Here is a 20226-nt window from a genome sequence, read left to right as displayed (position 1 = left end):
GCCTGCAGGCCGGAACGCTGGGAGCGGGGGGTTGAAATCCAGGTCTTGCCAGCCTGCCATGCTGGGACGCCGCTGGGATAGAAGGCGCGGCTCTCCGGGTCACCACGATGGGTCAGTGTTGAGGTCGCCCAGGAGGCGACCACGGCCACGTTTATTTGAGGCTGCCTGAGAAGAGGTAGAGACAGAGCAGCGGCAGCAGCGTCTGGCGAGGCCCAAGTCCAGAGCGTTCTCAGCGCGAGCCAGCGTTCTCCTCCGCGTGCCCACCGCTTCGTTCTCTTCCGCGTGCCGATACGGTGGCGCTACTACATCAACCAACCAAGTCTGAGGCAAGCTTTCATAAAGGATACTGGAGATAGGATCATATTCGCATCATCAGGAGATAAAGAAATGCCCAGAATATATCCAACCTCTCTCTCTCTCTCTATATATATATATATATATATATATATATATATATATATAATGCGAAATTGCGAAACGCTTCATTTAGGTAAGCATTTATTTCGAGTTATATATATATATATATATATATATATATAATGCAGCAAAAAAAGGGGAAAATCTTGGCACGGTATGTAGTAGTAAAAACGTCAATAAATTGTTTCAAGCGTTTCAAACGTTGGTCTATGTTTTTACTATATGTATATATATATATATATATATATATATATATATATATATATATATATATATATATTGCCACGTATCATTGCAGTGTGTGTTCGTTCACGCTCAAGGCAGCAGGAAAGGGTCGTTATCACTTTTGTTCGTGGCGCGAGAAGCGACCAGACTAATCTCGCGCCACGAACAAGACCAGACTAATCTCGCGCCACGAGAAGCGACCAGACTAATCTCGGAGAAAACTCTTGACGCCCGAACCCGCCAGTATGACCGCCAGCAGCGCTTTTTGTCAGCAAGCTGCATGGACACCGCTAACAACGATAACCTGCGGGAGGTTATACGTGAAGTTGTGCGAGAGGAGCTCCGACGATTGCTGCCAACGGGAACGCAGCCGCAACTTTCATCGCTCACTGACGTCATCCGGGACGAGGTTCAACAAGCCTTGGGTGTGACGCCGACACCCACGCAGCCTCTGCAGCCCCCAGCCATGACTTACGCCGCAGCTGTGCGCCGTCCTGCACCTCGACGACGGGACCCAAGCCCCTATCGCCCTCAGCCAGCTGCGTTGGACCGCCGCCCACTCGCCCCAATCCGCCCGTCCTACGAGCGACGCGCGCAGCCGAGGAAATGCGACGAGTGGAGAACTCCCGACCAGCGCCGCCCACTATGCTTCCACTGTGGCGAAGCCGGTCACGTCCTCCGGCACTGCCCATACAGAAGACTGGGCATCCGAGGGTTCGCTTACGACGCTCCACGACCCCGACCCGGCCAGCGACCAGCCGAAATCGAAGAGTTCTTGCGTCGGGAAGAATACTCAACGCCCAGCCGCCTATCACGTTCCCCGTCGCCATCGTCACCGCGCTTCGTATCTCCTAGCCGAGGCTACGCACTGCGTGGACGCTTCCCCAGCCCCCGAAGGTTAAACTGAATAAAGCAGCCTCTGGAGGTTAGGTTGCTTCTGAGAGCAAGAACTAAGATCCTCCATCGACGAAAACACAAGACCATGCCTCAACTACCGACGTCAACTACCGACGTGAACTACCGACGTCAACTACCGACGTCAACTACCGACGTCAACTACCGACGTCAACTACCGACGTCAACTACCGACGTCAACTACCGACGTCAACTACCGACGTCAACTACCGACGTCAACTACCGACGTCAACTACCGACGTCAACTACCGACGTCAACTACCGACGTCAACTACCGACGTCAACTACCGACGTCAACTACCGACGTCAACTACCGACGTCAACTACCGACGACAACTACCGACGACAACTACCGACGACAACTACCGACGACAACTACCGACGACAACTACCGACGACAACTACCGACGACAACTACCGACGACAACTACCGACGACAACTACCGACGACAACTACCGACGACAACTACCGACGACAACTACCGACGACAACTACCGACGACAACTACCGACGACAACTACCGACGACAACTACCGACGACAACTACCGACGACAACTACCGACGACAACTACCGACGACAACTACCGACGACAACTACCGACGACAACTACCGACGACAACTACCGACGACAACTACCGACGACAACTACCGACGACAACTACGACGACGACGACACGGCCAGACTTGAAGCTTTTACCGCTGCCCTTAAACCTTATTATGAACGCTAATGGACTCGAAGTTTGCATTCTCCGTGTTTTTTTCATTTTAAAGCATCGAGACGGTGCTTCTTTGGAAGGGGGGTAATGCCACGTATCATTGCAGTGTGTGTTCGTTCACGCTCAAGGCAGCAGGAAAGGGTCGTTATCACTTTTGTTCGTGGCGCGAGAAGCGACCAGACTAATCTCGATTGTTCGCAGCCATGAAAGGCTGCATCTAGGTTTTCCAGATTACCGTAGATGATCTTGACCTGTTATCTGGAAGTTTCCTTGCCGGCTTTAAATTGAGCGATGCCGCGAGCAGCGGACATTCGTAGTTCGACGACCGGCGAGCACGCTTGTTGCTTACGCCGCCGCCGAGTGATTCAGTTCTTTTGCGGGCGCAAGTCAGCCCAAATAAATAGCTTCGTTTCCAAGACTGGATGGTGTCTTCCTGACTGCTGGACTGCTGTCACTACAACGTGACAATATATATATAGGAACACCGCCAGCGGCCCCCAATCATTATCCTCTTCTGCGCGGTCGCCACCCCTCATCATCTTCCACGCAGGGCACTTCGTCGGCGTACGCCGTGCCCTGAGCGTTTCTTACCGCAACATCTTTGCAATGGGGGGGGGGGGGGGAAGCACAGTGCGACAGTTAAGATATCATAGTCTAGGGAGGCCAGCCGGAGAGTACGGCAGCCCTTATGTGATGCCGTCACACAGCAGTGGCCGCAGGCTCCAGTGCAGTGGGGCGGGGCGAAAAATGTCGGAAGGCTGAAGCACTGAAGCAGTCGACCTAGTCGGAGAGGACCCAGCGTGCTTTTGGAAGACGTTGTTGGCACCGTCCATGTTGGCGCCGTCTGGACAGAACGCAGTTCCAACATCGCTGGTGTCCTCTAGCGCGTGCTTCGCTTTATAGGCTGCTATCAGGCCGGCTAGGTGCTCCTTGAGTGGGATCGTGCCCTCAGCGAAAGTGATGGGGACCAGATCTATCGCGAGCGAAGTATTGTCTGGCAACCGCAGGTCCTGTGTTAGGGGTGAGCGAGGTCCCGCAATGTCAGAAAAGCTATCGCCGCTGGATAGGGACGAACACTCCTCCAAAGAAGCGTGTGGGCTAACCGACTCCGCGCTGGTGTCTCTTCGATGGCATCCGATGGGGAAGGGGACGGTGAGTCAGTGTTACGAGGAACGCCCTGCGGTTCCTGCATATTTTGCGGCGCTTCCTTGATAGGGTTGCATTCTTTGAGAAAGGCATTGAACTTGTCTCAATGAGCACGGGTTAAGATTCTTCTCACCAGCACAGGTTAATTTCCAGTAGGCATAATCACGCTGTGATGACGTTGAAAAGTCGTCTGACACCAAATTGTCCCGGTAGATCTCGGGGCTGCTTGTAGGCGGTTCGTCACCATATGACAACAGCGAGGGCTCTTCCTCACCGTCGGAAAGGGGTTCCAGTAAGTCGTTCATCTCAAGCTTATCCGACTTTCGGTTCTGGCTGTCTAACCGGGCGACGGCGCAAGTATTTGCTTTTGCGGCTTCGTGTTAGCTTTTCGAAGCGCATCGCCGCTCTTGCCCTCGTCTAGTTTTCCCGGGGGTGATGAGGTTGATTCTATCTGCGCAGTCTGGACGGACACACCTCGAAACTTGTGATTCTGGGAGTTGCACTCTGGGAGGGCATCTAGAGCCAGCAGGCGCCGGCTGCACTGGTGAAGATGTGGGAGCCAATAAGCTTGATGCGGGAGCCAAGTCGGGATCACTGCGGGTTCCGGAGACTCATGTTCAAAACATGTTCTGGGAAAATGTGGTGCACACCGCGTTGGTGATGCTGAGGCAGATCTTCGAGACGGTACGCCACGGGGCCGAGCCGGGCAACAAGACGGTAAGGTCCGCGGTACCGGGGCAAGAACTTTGCGGCGCGGCCAGCAGCGCGGATGGTGCGGCGACCGAGGACCAAGTCGTCGGGTCGGAAGAAAGGGGGTGGCGTAGCTGCCTCATTGGCCGCTTGCACACGCTCACGGGCCCGGAGAAGGTGGCGCTGGGCGTCGAGGCGAGCACGCGGAAGTCGTTGGGCGGAGACCGGTAGTGACACCATAGGATTGGGCAGGCCCAACTACGTACCGAAAGGAATGGCAGGCGTTCTGCCATACACGGCTGAGAACGGCGTAGTATGCTTTGTTTCCTGCGTCGCAGTGTTAACGGTGAAAACTGCGGCAGGAACAAAACGATCCCAGTTTGTGTGGGATAGAGCAACGTAGGACGTAAGTATATCCGTCAGTGTCCGGTTAACCTGCTCCACGAGACCATTGTACTGGGGATGGTTGACGGATGCCGTTGAGTGCGCAATCCCAAAAGAGCGGAGGGCTCGCTCCTATTCATGCGACATAAAGCAGCTCCCACGGTCCATAATGAGGTGTCGAGGCACACCATGCCGAAGGACGAGATGCTGTTCCACAAACTAGGCGGTCTGTGCAGACGATGTGTCAGGAACGGGCAGTCCTTCAACCCACATTGAGAAGTGATCGATAACAACCAGAACATACCGATTGCCGGCGCGCGTCTTCAAAAACGGGCCCAAATGATCCAGGCACACCGTGCACCTCGAAAGGTGCACTCCGTGGCGAAAAGGGTTGCAAGGATGGCTTGGGTGCTCGAGTGGACTGCTTCCTCTACTGACACGTCTCGCAGGACGTCACGTGTTCCTTGACGTCCCTGAACATATTGGTCCCCCAAAGTTCTCCGACACCCGTGCATAGGTCTCGCCGCGGCCCAGGTGGCTAGCTGTGGGGGCGTCGTGCAAGCCGTGAAAGACCTGCGAACGCAGCGTTGTCGGCACCGCGGAGCGACCGCGGAGCCACTTCAGATGGCACAGGAGGGTATTCTCCACCCGATAGACCCGTCGCAGTTCGTGGTGGCTTGTGCCGGCACCGGTGTTGAGGGAGGGGATGATTGCAGCAAGGTCGAAATCTTGTGTTTGAGCAGGTCTTCAGGTCCGTCAAAGCCATCACAGAACAGTGGTGGCGCGATAAGAAGTCGGCATCTTGAAGGGCAGAGCCTCGCCGACGCACTATAGCAAAATTGTACTCCTGATGTTGGAGGGACCGGCACGCAATTTTTTACATTCAAATATTTGGCAGACTGCAGCGAAGTGAGGGTGCTATTGTACGTCACTATGGTAAAATGACGCCCGTACAGGTAGGGACGGAACTTCTCCACGGCCCAGACAACGGCGATGGATTAATGTTCTGAAGAGTGTCGGCGGCGCTCCACGTGGTCGCCAGACTGGTCTTCCTGCAGGAGACTACGCCGAGCACATCTTGGCTAGCATCCGTGTGGAGGATGGTTGGGGCCGATTCGTCGTAATGGGCCAGCGTAGGAGGCTCGCGGAGGGCGTTCCTGACATCGAGGAACGCGAGCTGTTGGGTCGTTGGCCAACTCCGCACGTTATCCTTCTTCAAAAGGGCGGTCAAGGGAGCTCTTCACTTGACAAAGTTCGGAATGAAGCTACGGAAATGGGAAGCAAATCTGAGAAAACTTTTAGCTCATTTGGAGTGGTGGGAGCTTCGTAAGTTGTGAGCGCTTGTAGTTTTTCAGGGTCGAGACGAACGCCATGCCAGTACTCGACGTGACCCAAGCACGTCACTTCCGCGAAACCGAAGAATCATATTTTTTGTTTAAAGCGAAGCCCAGCAGACGTAAGGGCTTCGAGTAAAAGTTTGAGGCGCCTTTGGTGTTCGTCGAACGTAGCCGCATAGACAATGACGTCGTCCAGGTAGACCAGTACCATAGTCCACTTCATATGGCCCAATAAGCGGTCCATGAAGCATTGGACGGCGGCCAGCGCATTCGAGAGACAAAAGGTCTTGCAGTTGGACTGATAAAGACCGTCAGGCGTCACAAACGCCGTCTTTTCCGCGCTGTGGGGGTGAAGAGGCACCTGTCAGTAGCCCGAAAGAAGGTCCACGGTGCTGAAGTATTGGAAACCCTTCAGGTGGTCGAGGGCGTCGTCAAGGCGAGGTAGCGGATAGAAGTCTAGATGGGTGGCGGCGTTGAGCTTGCGGTAGTCCACGCAGAAGCGGATCACCCACCCTTCTTGCGCACAAGGACGACGGAAGGGGATTAGGGGCTACACGAAGGTGAAATGATGCACTGGTCTAGCATGTCGGTACGTGCTGCTTAATAACCCGCCGTGAATGGGCCCGTGACCGGCAGTGCCAATGCGGTGGTGTCTCGGGAGTACACACTAGTTCTTCGGCACGCAGAGCGACGCAACTGCGGTGCTGCTGCAGGAGGGCCTTTATTACGGCGAGTTCTGCGGAGGTCAGGTTGAGGCCAAAGTTGAAAGACTGCCACGGTAGGGCCTCAGGTGTTGGTGGGGTCAGTACCAGGGCTGCAGGCTGCAGAGGGGCAACCGGGGAGCCTGGGCCTAAAACGGGCGCAGTGTCCAGGGGCGACCCGTGACGCATTACGAGTGGGTGACCACCGATGTTAAGGACCAGCCTGTGAGCCTTTCCGTTCGCCACTGACTGAATGCACCAGGGTGAGGTCGTCTTGCGGGCTGGTGCGGCACATCGGACGGACTCGAAGAGCACTTCGGTGGTTATCTGGTCGCCAAACTGACCCTGTACCCAGGTTGCCGCTTCTGGTGGTACGGTCACGTCAGAAGCCGCCAACACTGCGCACACGTCGGATGGCGGAACGTGACGTGGAAAGTTCAATACGACGCCGCCCAGAGAGGCACACCAGGAAGAGGCATAGCTCCGCACTGTAGTGAAAAAGACGACGAGCCCAGTCTTCGCAACGGGGAGGCCGGTAGGCCTGCTGCCGCGTGGTCGCGAAGTCTACAACGACCCCAACTTGCTGGCACCAGCCGCACCCGAGAACCACCGGCCAAATTGGGCTGCCAGCGACCACAAACTCGGTCGCGAAGGCCGTTCCGAAAGGACGCACGTCCACGACGACACGTCTTAGTTGGTGCACCAGGGTGCCGTTGAATGTCAAAAGCTGTTTCAGGGGCCGGCGGAAGCACGTGGGGCACGCCGGTCACAAGTGGCTTGTCCAGCATGTTAGCATGTTCACAGCAGCCCCGCGTCGTCTAGGGCATTCGCGTGCTGGCCGAATATAGCCACATCCGCAAATACGTAGGGTGGTGCAGGAGTTCGTAGCCGGAGGAATAGAGACACAGCAGCTTGGGGACTGATAGTGACTTTATTAAGGCGGAAGCCTTTAATTCCTCATTGTTGTGAGCAGGAGTTGTCGACAGAAATGTCACGCTTTTCAGTTGGCCGACACGGTCGTGACGTCAGAGTGCGTGAATTTCAAACGGGGCCAATTGAACTTTGGCTAGAAACCATGCAACCAATTGAAGGGATCGTACAGTGATGCTCCAAATAAGTGGGACTGAGTTTAGTTAATTGCTTAATTACCAAATTAGCCCAATTAACCCTTCTGGTCAGGCCATATAAATAAAACAGAGTAGGAAATTGATCGAGTTCGGGAATCGAACCCCGGTCTTCAGAGTGCGAAATGAGCATGCTAACCACTCCGCCACGCCAGCTCGATGGTTTGGGATGAACAAAGGTGGTGGTGGTGAAAAACTTTAGTACTCAAAGAGAGTTTGAGGGTCAGAAAACCCTGCTGCATGCTCGGTATCCTTAGTCCATTGCACCGCACGACGAGGCCCTGTTTCGCGCCCGCTTTACTAGAGCCCTTTGGGACACCAGTGTGGAGCCGTTGAGGAGGGCAGTCTCCCATGCATATCGGGGGGGGGAGTTAAAGATTCTGAGTACATGCCCACACCATGTGAAAGATATCGCAGATCTCTCCACAGTGCGGGCAGCGCCCATCTGTGTTCGGATCGAAGTATTTTGCTATGGCAGGACAGACAAGAGTTCCTGTCCGCAGGCGCCGCAGAGTTCGCTCCTCCGCCTTACTCAGCCCTTTGGCAGGTGCCGGGTAGAGACGGTGGCTGTCGCAATAATGAATTAGGATTTCGCGGAACCGCGGAAGCGGTTTATGAGCTTCTGAGGCAGGAGAGCTAGGATGAGGAGCCCGGTGTGTGAGCGCTCGGGCGGCCGCATCAGCGGCCTCATTGCCTCGTAGACCCTGGTAGCCAGGAGCCCAGATCACTTTTGTGCGAGTTGGATCGGCGGGAGCGCGTCTTAGAATTTTGGTGGCAAGAGGTGATATTTCGCCTCCAAGATAATGTTCACAGGCCCGGCGATAGTCTGTGATAACCGTTCTCGATTTTGAGCCGCCGCGGTGGCTCAGTGGCTATGGTGCTCGGCTGCTGACCCGAAAGACGCGGGTTCGATCCCGGCTGCGGCGGTTGAATTTCTTTGGAGGAGAAATTCGAGGCCCGTGTACTGTGCTATGTCAGTGCACGTTAAAGAACCCCAGGTGGTCGAAATTTCTGGAGCCCTCTACTACGGCGTCTCTTATAGCCTCAGTCGCTTTGGGAGGTTAAACCCCATAAACCAAACCAAACCAAATGTTCTCGATTTTGGATCGGCGGCAGCGAGAGCTATTGCAACTTCCTCCGCTCGTGTTGAATTTGGGGCCCGAAAAGATAGCCCATCGACATTCATTCCCCGGTGGACTACGGCAGCCGTGAAGAATCCCGCGGGCGACGGCCCTGTAATGTCCACGTAGTAGATGCCCTCTTTATATCCATATTGCCTCCCAAGCGTGCGAACCCGCGCTTGTCGTCTGCCTTTATGTAAAGCCATGTGCATGTTACGCGGGAGAAGAGCGACCCAGAGCATGTGGCGCCACAACACCGGGATGTTCACCGTCCCCTCTGGTATGTACGTGTGTTGGATGTGTAAGCCGCTTAGCAGGCGGCGCCCAGGAACCGTCTGCGATAGCCGCGTATAATGGTTCACGAGGCGGGCCTCCCGCAACTCCCGATAGGAGTTTACCACTCCCAACGCCTCCAGTTTGGCGTTGGAGGTAGCCGCCGGGAGGTCCAGAGCTCGCTTTGTTGGCTTCCTGATGAAGGCGTCAATGCGCTCGTCTTGTTGTTTGGTGGTGCGTAGGTACGGCACGGCGTAGAGGATCCGGCTTGTCACGAAGGCATGGGCGAGCCGTAGGGCGCGTCTAGTGAATGCGGTGTCTTCGTTCACTCCCATGTTTCTCCCTTCCCGTTTCGACGATGTTGAGGTGTCCACCCAGGTATGCGGGACAGATACATTTCCTTTCCTCAAAATCCAATTTACCGACGAGCAAGGCGTACAACCGAACGGGCGTTCTATGGACTCCCTGGGAGCGTTGCAAGACGTTGTCGCGTTTAACTCTTAGAGGCGAAGCCTAACATCCTAACAACGCATCAGTGACACAAGCGGCAGCACCGCGCTTAAGGCTTTCGCCTCACCGCACGTTAGGCCAACAGAGTGCCCCCCTAAATTTTTTGGCGGAGCTGGGCCCCCGGAGTTCCTCCGAAGCGTTTTCCGACGGTGAAGGGTGAACGCAGTCCCTCGAGTAGTTGCCCCACTGGCCGCAACGAAAGCAGGTCTGGATCAAGCTGGTGCGCCCCCTGCGGGCAGGAGCCGCAGTGGTGGTCACAGACCGTGAAGCCCACTCCGTGGGGGGGGGGGGTACGAACAGCCGCTTGCTCCGCGTGCGTGGACCTCAAGATCATATCAGCCTATACAACGAGGTTCACAGCTCCGCGAACGGGCTCAGGACGCCCAAAGTGGACCTAGCGCTAGACTTCCTGGTCACGAATGGCGTCGACAAAAGCTTCCGTGCTGACCAAGACCATGGTGGTCGGTGACGCACCCAGCAGCGACTGCGATGCCAACCGCTGAACAACCGCGGAAAGGTTCTGGTAGCTTTCCCCAGGCTCCTGCCGGCCACCACGCACGAGCTGGTATTGGAGCCGGGGCTGGCCCGACCCATAATGGTGGGCGAGGAAGCCCGCGATGGCATCGTACCCGCGTAGCTCCACGCGGCGCAGGTTCGGGAGCAGCTCCGCCGCTCGGCCTCGCAGCTTTGAGACGAGTGCTAGCTTCCCGTCCCTGCGCCACAGCGATGTAGTCCAGCTTTACCTGGTAAGCCTCCCACGGAGCATTGCCGTCGAAAGTCGGCAACTCCGCCGCCATCCCCAGCTGGCGGACCGGAAGAGACCGTGCATCACACGATCGTACTGTGAGGACAGCCCGACGGGTGTGGGTGCTGATGATTCCTTGGTGGTGACGGAAGGCTCCGACCCGCACGGTTCGGGTCGATCGGTGCACCATGCCTGGGCCCACGCTCGGCCGCCTCCAACCACGCATCTAGTGGGTCCAGTCGCCGATTGAGGCGCTCAAAGGCAGCCTCCAGTGCCGGGAAAATGGGCAGGCCATCGGAACGTGTGAGATCAGCGGCCCCGTCCACCGCGTCGCGTGCTGCGTTAGCCTGAGTTTGCTCGCCGTCCTCTGCCCCGGCCGCATCCTGTTTCCGAGCGCGGGTGAGCGCCACCCCACTTCTGGCACCAAAATATGCAACGAGACGACGGTCCTGCCCAGAAGAAAGCACACAGAGTAGGAGATCCGAAGGAAAACTGCCGGCGGCCCCCAATCTTTGGCCTCGCCTGCGCGTGCTCCCCGCCCCTCATCTTCCGCGCAGGGCACTTGATCGGCATACGCCGTGCCCTGGGCGGTTATTCCCGTAGCAATATATTGTAACGAGGACAGGACCGGCACAGATCACAGATTCAGCGAAGTTCAGAGCAATGCAGAGAACTCACAAGATGGCTGTCCGAACCACACAGGCACTTCGTCTTCGTCCACCGACACACGCACACTTCGTATTCATCGTCGGCGCGCTCCCATTAGCACGCGCCAATACCCCCTCAGCGGCCCAACGCAGGAAACGAACACGGACGGCAAAGGTAATGTGCGGTATATATGGCGGAGGGCAGAGAACACAGAGAGATGTTAAGCTGGTAAAGTGGCGGGTTGCAGCCTGTCATGGTAGGGTTTCATGCGCACCACGTGGACGGTCTCGGTCGGATGGCGCCGACGTCGTAAGGAGGTCGTGTCCCGCGAAACAACATCACTAACACGACGAACCACCTCGTACGGACCGAAGTAGCGTCGGAGGAGCTTTTCGGAAAGTCCACGGCGGCGCACAGGTGTCCATACCCACACAGAATCGCCGGGCTCGTACCGAACGTATCGATGTCGGAGGTTGTAGCGACCAGCGTCGAGTTGTTGTTGATGTCGAATCCGGCACCTGCCCGCTGGACGAATGTGTCAACGTCAGCGTAGGGGCCGATGTCTCCGTCGTTGTGACCAGCGGGTAGCATAGCATCCAGGATGGTAGTGACACACCGTCCGTATACCAGCTGGAAAAGTAAGACGGGTAGTCTCCTGTTCTGCCGTATTGTAGGCGAAGGTTGCATAAGGAAGAACTTCGTCTCACGTGCGATGCTCAATGTCGACATACATAGCAAGCATATCCGCAAGCGTCCGGTTGAGGCGTTCAGTCAAGCCGTTTGTTTGGGGATGATAGGCTGTTGTCTTCCGGTGACTGGTGTGGGTAAGTTTGAAGACAGATTGCATTAATGCCGCCGTAAAGGCGGTTCCACGTTCCGTGATGACGACTGATGGCGCACCGTGACGCAAGACAATGGATGTCATAAAAAACTGAGCCACTTCTGCAGCATTAGCGTGGGGAAGCGCCTGTGATTCGGCGTACCGCGTTAAGTAGTCCAACACCACAACAATTCATTTATTCCCAGAGGAAGACAATGGGAATGGGCCCAGCAAGTCCATGCCCACTTGTTGGAAAGGTGTTGTAGGTGGTGGAATGGGCTGGAGAAGCCCGGCAGGTTTAACTGGTGGTGTCTTTCGTCGCTGGCAGTCACGGCAGGTCCTCACATTTCGCTGAACTGATCAGAGCAACTTTGGCCTCTAATACTTCGCACGAATGCGGGCAAACATCCACGTAACGCCCAAATGGCCAGCCGATGGCTCTTCGTGGCAGGCGTGCAAGATTTCTGGACGGAGTTCGGATGGCACAACCAGAAGAAAGGTTTCCGTGTTATGCGCGAAGTTCCTCTTGTAAAGGACGCCATCTCGGAGACTGTAGGAACCCAAACCTCGAACGAAAAGCCGCGGAACAGCGACGTTAAGGCCCTCCAGATTCTCGATGAGCGGACGCAACTCTGAGTCAGCCCGTTGACGCCGGACCATATCGGACAACGTGACGAGAGCAAAAAACGGGCAGTCGTCCTCCGTTTCGGCCGGAGCAACGTCGACAGGTGCACGGGACAAACAATTGGCATCATTGTGCTTACGGCCGGACTTGTACACTACCGTGACGTCGTATTCCTGGAGCCGAAGGCTCCATCTCGCAAGCCGTCCCAAAGGGTCTTGAGGTTGGCTAGCCAGCATAACGAGTGATGGTCAGAGCTCGAAACGGGCGACCATAGTGATATGGTCGGAACTTGCTAATCGCCCACACTACAGCAAGGCATTCCTTCTGTGTGGTAGTTTGCCTCTGCTTTAGAGAGGGAGCGGCTGGCGTATGCTATGACTTTCTCGTTGCCGTCCTGCCACTGAACGAGAATAGCGCCGAGGCTAAGATTGCTGGCGTTAGTATGAATTTCAGTGGCAGCTCGTTCATCAAAATGGGCCAGTATTGGGACAGTTTGCAGGCGGCTGCGTAGCTCGTTGAAGGCAGCTTCCTGATCATCGTGCCACACAAAAGATACATTGTCTCTAGTAAGCAATATAAAGGGCTCGGCAATTGTGGAAACGTTTTCAACAATACGTCTCTAATGGCCACAGAGGCCCAGAAACCTACGAATGGATTTTTGTCGGTTGGGCGCGGGAACTGTGCCACAGCGGCAGTCTCCTCCGGGTCAGGACGGACTCCGTCAGCGCTTATCACGTGAACAAGAAAACTGAGCTCTTCGAAACCGAAGTGACACTTTTGTGGATTTAGCGTCCACTGTGCCGAACGGAGCGCCTGTAATACCATTCGCAGCCGGTTGAGGTGTTCCTCGAAGCTAGGAGCAAAAATGACATCATCAAGGTGCACTAGGCATATCTGCCATTTCAGCCCGTAAAGAACGGTGTCCATCATGCGTTGGAAGGTTGCTGGCGCAGAACAGAGTCCAAAGGGTAGCACTTTGAATTCATAAAGGCCATCAGGTGTCACGAACGCTGTCTTCTCTCTGTCCCTTTCGTCCACTTCGATCTGCCAGTAGCCATTCTTAAGGTCGAGTGAAGAAAAATATTTAGCGTCACGCAGTTGATCCAAGGCGTCGTCGATACGTGGAAGGGGGTAAACGTCATGTTTCGTGACACGATTTAACTTCCGATAATCGACGCAGAATCGCAAGGTGTTATCTTTTTTCTTCACCAATACCACAGGCGAAGCCCAGGGGCTTGTGGACGGCTGGACTACGTCGTCTCCAAGCATTTCTTGCACTTGCGATCGTATAGCCTCTCGTTCCATCGGCGATACTCTGTACGGGTGTTGGGATATGGGGCTAGTCTCCTCGTTGACGATGATGCGGTGTTTGGCTACCGGGGTGCGCCCTACGTTTGATGTCGTGGCGAAGCACTCTGCGAAATCGTGAAGGAGCTCTAACAAGCGCTGCTTCTGACCGACCGACAAGCAGGGATTAATGTCCACGGTAGACAGAACGGCTGCTGCTGCATCGCATCCGTCCGGCGACGCTAACTCCAGAGCACATATTTCTGCGGGCTCAACGAAGTCGGTAACGTATGCGTCGGCCGTTACTTTGGCAATGGGCTGGAACTCGGTTCCGAAGTTGGTGATCAAGAGTGTCGCAGAGCGATCCCGTAAACGAACAAGCCCTCTTGCAGCGCAGATTCCTTTCTCGAGTAGAAGGCTGCCGTTTCTCTCTGCCATAACGTCTCGATCACCGGGCCAATCCGTTTTTCACGGGGACCATCATGCTGCACTGCGGTGGCACCGTCGCGTCATCAGCAGCAATACGCAGGGTGGGCATCTTGGAGTCGTCTGGGTCGGCTCTTTCAATTGCTTGCGTCGGCGAAAACGTCACGCGCGGCTCTTTTAAATTGATAACGGCGCCGTTAGCTTGTAAAAAGTCCAGGCCGAGAATGACATCGCGCGAACAGTGACGTAGAACAACAAAGTCACAAACGTAAACAAATCCGTCGATTGTAACTCTCCCCGTACACCGGCCAACAGGGGTGATTAGGTGCCCACCAGCTGTGCGAATCTGAGGCCCAGACCACGCGGTTAAAACTTTCCTCAGTTCCTTTGCTAGCTCGTTGCTCATAACCGAATAGTCCGCTCCCGTATCAACCAATGCCGTAACAGCTAAACCATCGACATCGACCGGTAAGTCCTAACCTGCACATCCTTTGTGATCGTCACGTGTCCTCGTTTGATAGCCGTCGTCTCGTCGGGAACGCGATGGAGGATGTTCGGCTGTTCGCTCGTCTGCGGCCTTACCTCCGCAGGCCGCTGGGTCTAGTTTCCCCGGCGAGGACTCGGTGCGCGGCTGAAACGGCTTGTCGAAGGACGGGGACTCGGCGAACGATAGCGGGTAGAGGTTGGTGGGCGGTAGTCAGGGCGAGGGAAATCATTGTGATACCGGCGCGTTGACAGGTTCTCCTCAATATCTCGGGGCCGTTCTCATTCAGAGGACAGGGGACTCGCGGATGAAATTCACGAATTCCAGCTCGGCGATGAGGACACCACCGCAAGATATGGCCAGCCTCACCGCAGTGGTAACAAAGGGGCCGCTGGTCAGGTGCCCGCCACACGTCCGTCTTCCGCAGCCTCGCTTCGGCCAACACAGGGACAGGCGGGGCCCGCGGCAGGAAAGCAGATGGGCTTGCGCTTCAAGGGGTGAGGTCGCAGTTCTGCCGGAGTACCGATGCGTACGTCTGGCGCGGGAGCGTCGGTGTAAGGGATGCAGGGGCAATAGGTTCAGGGACCGCCCGCTGCACTTCCTCTCGGATAATTTGTGCTAACGACGAACACTGCGGCTGCGACTGGGCAGAGAGGTGCATTGTGTGCAGCTCATCTTTGACGATACATCGAACCAGCTCCCGCAGGGTATCAGCGGAGTCGCTGGAGGCTGTCGCAAAGTTGGCAGTACATACGGTGTTCACGGCGCGATTGTAATAGCGGGCGCGTTTTTGCAGGGTCTTTTCGGTGGTAGTGGCCTCCGATAGAAACTCCGAAGTGGTTTTAGGTGGGTTTCGCACAAGCCCAGCGAACAGTTCTTCTTTTACGCCGCGCATCACGTGGCGCACTTTCTTGTCCTCGACCATGTTTGGATCCGCCCTTCTGAACAGTCGTGTCATGTCCTCATAATACAATGCGACGCTCTCATTGGGTCGCTGGTTCCTTGACTGCAGCGCCGACTCAGCTCGTTCCCGACGGTCGGTGTTCACGTAGGTAGCCAGCAACTGGCTACGGAACCGTTCCCAAGAAGGAAACGTTGTCTCGTGGTTCTCGTACCACGTCCGCGCCGAGACTTCAAGAGCGAAGTAAATATTGTGCAGCTTCCGCTCCGCCTCCCAGCCGTTGTACCTGGCAACGCGCTCGAACGGGTCAAGCCGGTCCTCCGCGTCCTCAAACACTTCGCCATGGAAGGTCGGTGGCGTTCGCGACTGGAGGACCAGGAAATGAGCAGCTGAGTTTCCGTTGTCAGCCATAGCTGCCGCGTCTCCGTTGTTGGCCATATGTGACACGTCAGTCCTGCGCGTCGCGGCTGGAGCCCTGGTCTTAGCGGATAACGGGCCGAACTCTGGTGCTGACCTTGGAGTCGGCGGCTGGCACTGCGATGAATCGGACTCAAATCCGTGTTCATAGACAGCCTTCGGGGCGCGTAGATGTTGGAAAGTACCCAGCAGGTCTCCACCAAAAATGTAACGAGGACAGGACCGGCACAGATAACAATTTCAGCGAAGTTCAGCGCACAACAGAGAACTCGAAATATGGCTGTCCGAGCCAAACACGCACTTCGTCTTCGTCCACCGACACACGCACACTTCGTCTTCATCGTCGGCGCGCTCCCATGAGCACGCGCCAATATATATAACAGACAAGGAAAAGAGCCCTCAATCCCCTTCCCTTGTCTATACACATGTATATATATATATATATATATATATATATATATATATATATATATATATATATATATATACAGGGTGTGCCAGCTAACTTGGACCAAGAGCTATAAAAAAACTACGCGTTCTTCAAAACTGAAATCTCGAGCATATTGCTGTGGTCTATATAAAGTTACAGTACCATTTTTTTTCGCCCCTCCTATTTGAATAATTAGCCGAGATAAATAAATTAACTTCTTAAATATAGCTTGAAACGTTCAGGCGCCACTAGTAATGTTGTGGAGCTCAAGAAATATTGTCCAAACCAGCAACTTCCAAAGAGATTGCCTAGCGTGGCCGTTTTTTTTTCGGGGAAAACGAAAGCCCCGCGGAGTTTAAAAAATACCACGTGACAGCACGCTCCGTGCGCCCAAATGTGCCGCAATCACAGCGCTATCATCCGTGCTTTGTAAAAAGCATCACTCGCTCCGCAACCTCCTTGTACATTTCGGCCTTCCGGAGCATTGAGGTCGTCGCGCCTTGCCAGCAGCTGATTTCGTTCACTCAAGCCACGGTTGAGAGCAGCACAGTCGTGGCGCGCGAGTGCGCTAGTCAGATGATTCTTTCTTTATTTCGCGGGCATTCTTCGGAGCTTGGAAAAAAGATTCACGTGAGCCTTTCCTTTTCGCAAATAAATGTAATGGGGGTTTCTCAAGGTGGTCTCCAACTTGCTATTGACATTTGCTGTCTAAAGTCAATATTTTCGCGTTTAGGAAAATTAGCTCAATTGCTAATAAGTAATTGCAAAACAAAAAATTGCCTATGATGTGCAAGGCGCTCGGTAGGTGTACGCAAGTGTTTTCTGTGGTCTACCTGAAATATTTTATTTTTTCTTCCACATCACTGCAGCGTAAAGAAGACGAGCACAAAGGAAGAAAACACTTACGACACGGACAAACGCTGCACTCACAACTGATTTTATTTCCCATTGCTGGCGAAATAAAATCAGTTGTGAGTGCAGCGTTTGTCCGTGTCGTAAGTGTTTTCTTCCTTTGTGCTCGTCTTCTTTACGCTGCAGTGATGTGGAAGCAAAGTAACCAACTTGCCCAGAAGCTCGTTTTACTAAAGCATATTTTATTTTTTAACCCTTGGCTAAAGTCAGCGTGGAGACCCTGTGTGTGTGCGTGTGCGTGTGCCCGCGCGTGCGTGCGTGCGTGTGTGTGTGCGTGCGTGCGTGTGTGTGTGTGTGTGCGTGCGTGCGTGTGCGTGCGTGCGTGTGTGTGTGTGTGTGTGTGTGTGTGTGTGTGTGTGTAAACTTACAAGGAAAGGCGAATGAAAGGCTCGTTATATATATACCGGCTGGTTCAGCGACCGTTTGGAAAAATTTTCACGAATAAATGCGGCTTTTGCGTGACAGTTTTACCAGTGTTGACGGAAGACTGAAAAGCGGTCCATAATCTATACCAGCGCGGCGGTTCAGTGGTTTCAGTGCTCTGCTGCTAACCCGAGAGACGAGAATGCAATCTGGGCCGCAGTGATTGAATTTCGATGCAGGCGGAAGTCTAGACGCCGGGCACTGTGCTATGTCACTGTAAGGCAAAGAACATCAGGTGGTCAAATTTATTTGGAGCCTTCCACGAGAGTATCTCTCATAGCCAGTATTCATTTGAGACGGCAAACCTGAAGAAACAACCGTTTTCTTTACATAACTTCCCCAGAATGACAAAAATTCGAGCTTTGTCCCGCGTGTACCCTGGGGCTAGAAAAATTCTGTGAGTTAAATTACAGGTCAAACTACTCTTAAACTTCCGTAAGAAAACAACAGGCTCCAGTTGTAATAAGTAAATATTTACTCTAATCATGGATGTCTGGCTACGTAATCAGCACAATTTTAAAAGTTGTAGCTATAATTTCATCCCTTGGGACCGTATTACAGTACACTAAAGCTCATTTTAGAATTTTTTTCCTGTGCGTTACCTTTACTTTTAACTTTGTTTTACTGGACGTATCGACCGTCCCAGCAGGTAAATGTCAAGTTTACTTTTTTTCCCGTTTATAGCCTCAAGCCCGATAAGAAACAACTTGTCGCGTTTTGCCCAGTCGTCGCTAAGCAATTAATCATCAAAAAAGTGTCTAGGCAGCGGACAGTTCGAGCTCAAAGAATTCAGAGTTATTATGCTGGCCATGATGATCATAAATCACCTCGCTCGCGACAAGGTTCACAATAATCTCGAAACTGGAGATATCCCCCCCCCAACATATTGTGATTTTCACAAAAACATTCATGAAATACTGGAGTAGCATGCTAGGCTCATAACTAGGCAGACCTCTCCTTTATTCATTATACCTTCCTCTTCATGAAATAGGACATTTCTATCGAAACCTAAGCGCCGAATATAGAAGTGAAAACGTACCCCAGAATATCTTGTCGCATGTTTGTACTTGTTTGTGATCCAAACATGTAAATATCGCTGGTCAAAAAATTTCGCTATTCCAGTCCTGTATTTTCTTCTTTGTTACATAGCGCATTTCTACTACAGACCTGAAACTGTGTTTTATATTGCCGTTTACTATTTGTTTTTCCCGGATATAGATAAGCCATTCATTATGCAATCGAGTATCTCGACATCATTTATTTTAAAAAACTTTGTCTCCACCTGCATATTTAATCAATCGGTTGGAAGTCACCCAAGCTTTCATTAATCAGAAACATAGAAGGCGAGATATTTTGCAATAAGTGCCCTTCGTGACAACGTTTTCAATGAGGCAGTAGCGCTTCCTAACAGTCTCAAGCGTTTTACTGTGGGGCACCAAACCTATAGACCTGTTTGCTTGGCGACAACGTTCAAACGCAATATTTTATCTTTGTCTCCTACCCTTAGACTGTCCTTCAGAGAGATCGGCACAACAGGTGGCGACATTTGGCTGCTAGAGATCTCTCTTGCATTCAAACTGCTCAAACAGGATGTGCAAAGTCCTTGTTCGGTTGGAAAAAAAATATGCGCGTTCTCGCTCGCGATGTACAAAAGAGATCCCCGATGTCCAAAACCTGACGCTCAGAAATATGCCCTCAAACTGCAGTAGTCGCTCAGCAATGAGTCAATAAAAAAGTTTCTACGCAGTGGAGAGTATGAGTTGAAAGAAGAATTCAGAGTTATTCTGCTGACAACGAAGATCATGAATCACCTCTCGTGACAAGGTTCATAACAATCTGAAAACTGTGGATGTCCGCCCGACACATATTGATTATCATAAAAACCTTCATGAAGTAGGACATTTTTATCAAACAAGAAAACAGAAGCGCGGGAAATTGAAGTGAAAAAGCAACCTCAGAATATCATGTGACACGTTTATAGTTGTTTTTGATCCAATAAGAGAAATTTCGCTAGTTCGAAGATGTTTATGAAGAAATAATAAATGGAAACCAGTTATCGAAGTGTAATGGAATGTGGCGGATAGCCACTAAATGGACAGTCGCAAATATTTTTAAATCTACAATCATTGGCATTCACTTCGCTTTCAAGCACAGCGTAATTTCTGACCGCTAAAAGAGTGCAATTCACTCTAACACGCCACAAAATATCAATAAAAGACGAAGCTTAACATTTCTCTTCTTCTTGAGTCACTCTTCAACTGTAATATCAAGAATATATTGTATTATTGAATAAATCTTGCAAATTCATTAAGCACAAACCCCTAGTAGGAGGAAAGACTGGATTAAATGACTTGAGTTTTGCGTGTTCGGTTCTCCGTACTAAGATATTTTGTCAAGTAAGCTTGGTCAGATTACGGGAATGCCAGTGAAGGCAATATGAGAAGGAAGAAAAAAGCAGCACGAACCTTTACCGCACAGCCATACATCCCAACATTCGCAGAGAAACCGCTTTAAAATTAATGAGAAATCATGGAGGCATTGAAATC

Source organism: Amblyomma mixtum, chromosome 8 (genome assembly GCF_055824585.1).
Source record: "Amblyomma mixtum isolate Tamu chromosome 8, ASM5582458v1, whole genome shotgun sequence".
NCBI classification, from domain to species: Eukaryota; Metazoa; Arthropoda; class Arachnida; order Ixodida; family Ixodidae; genus Amblyomma; species Amblyomma mixtum.
Note: the sequence above shows the minus strand (reverse complement) of the source record.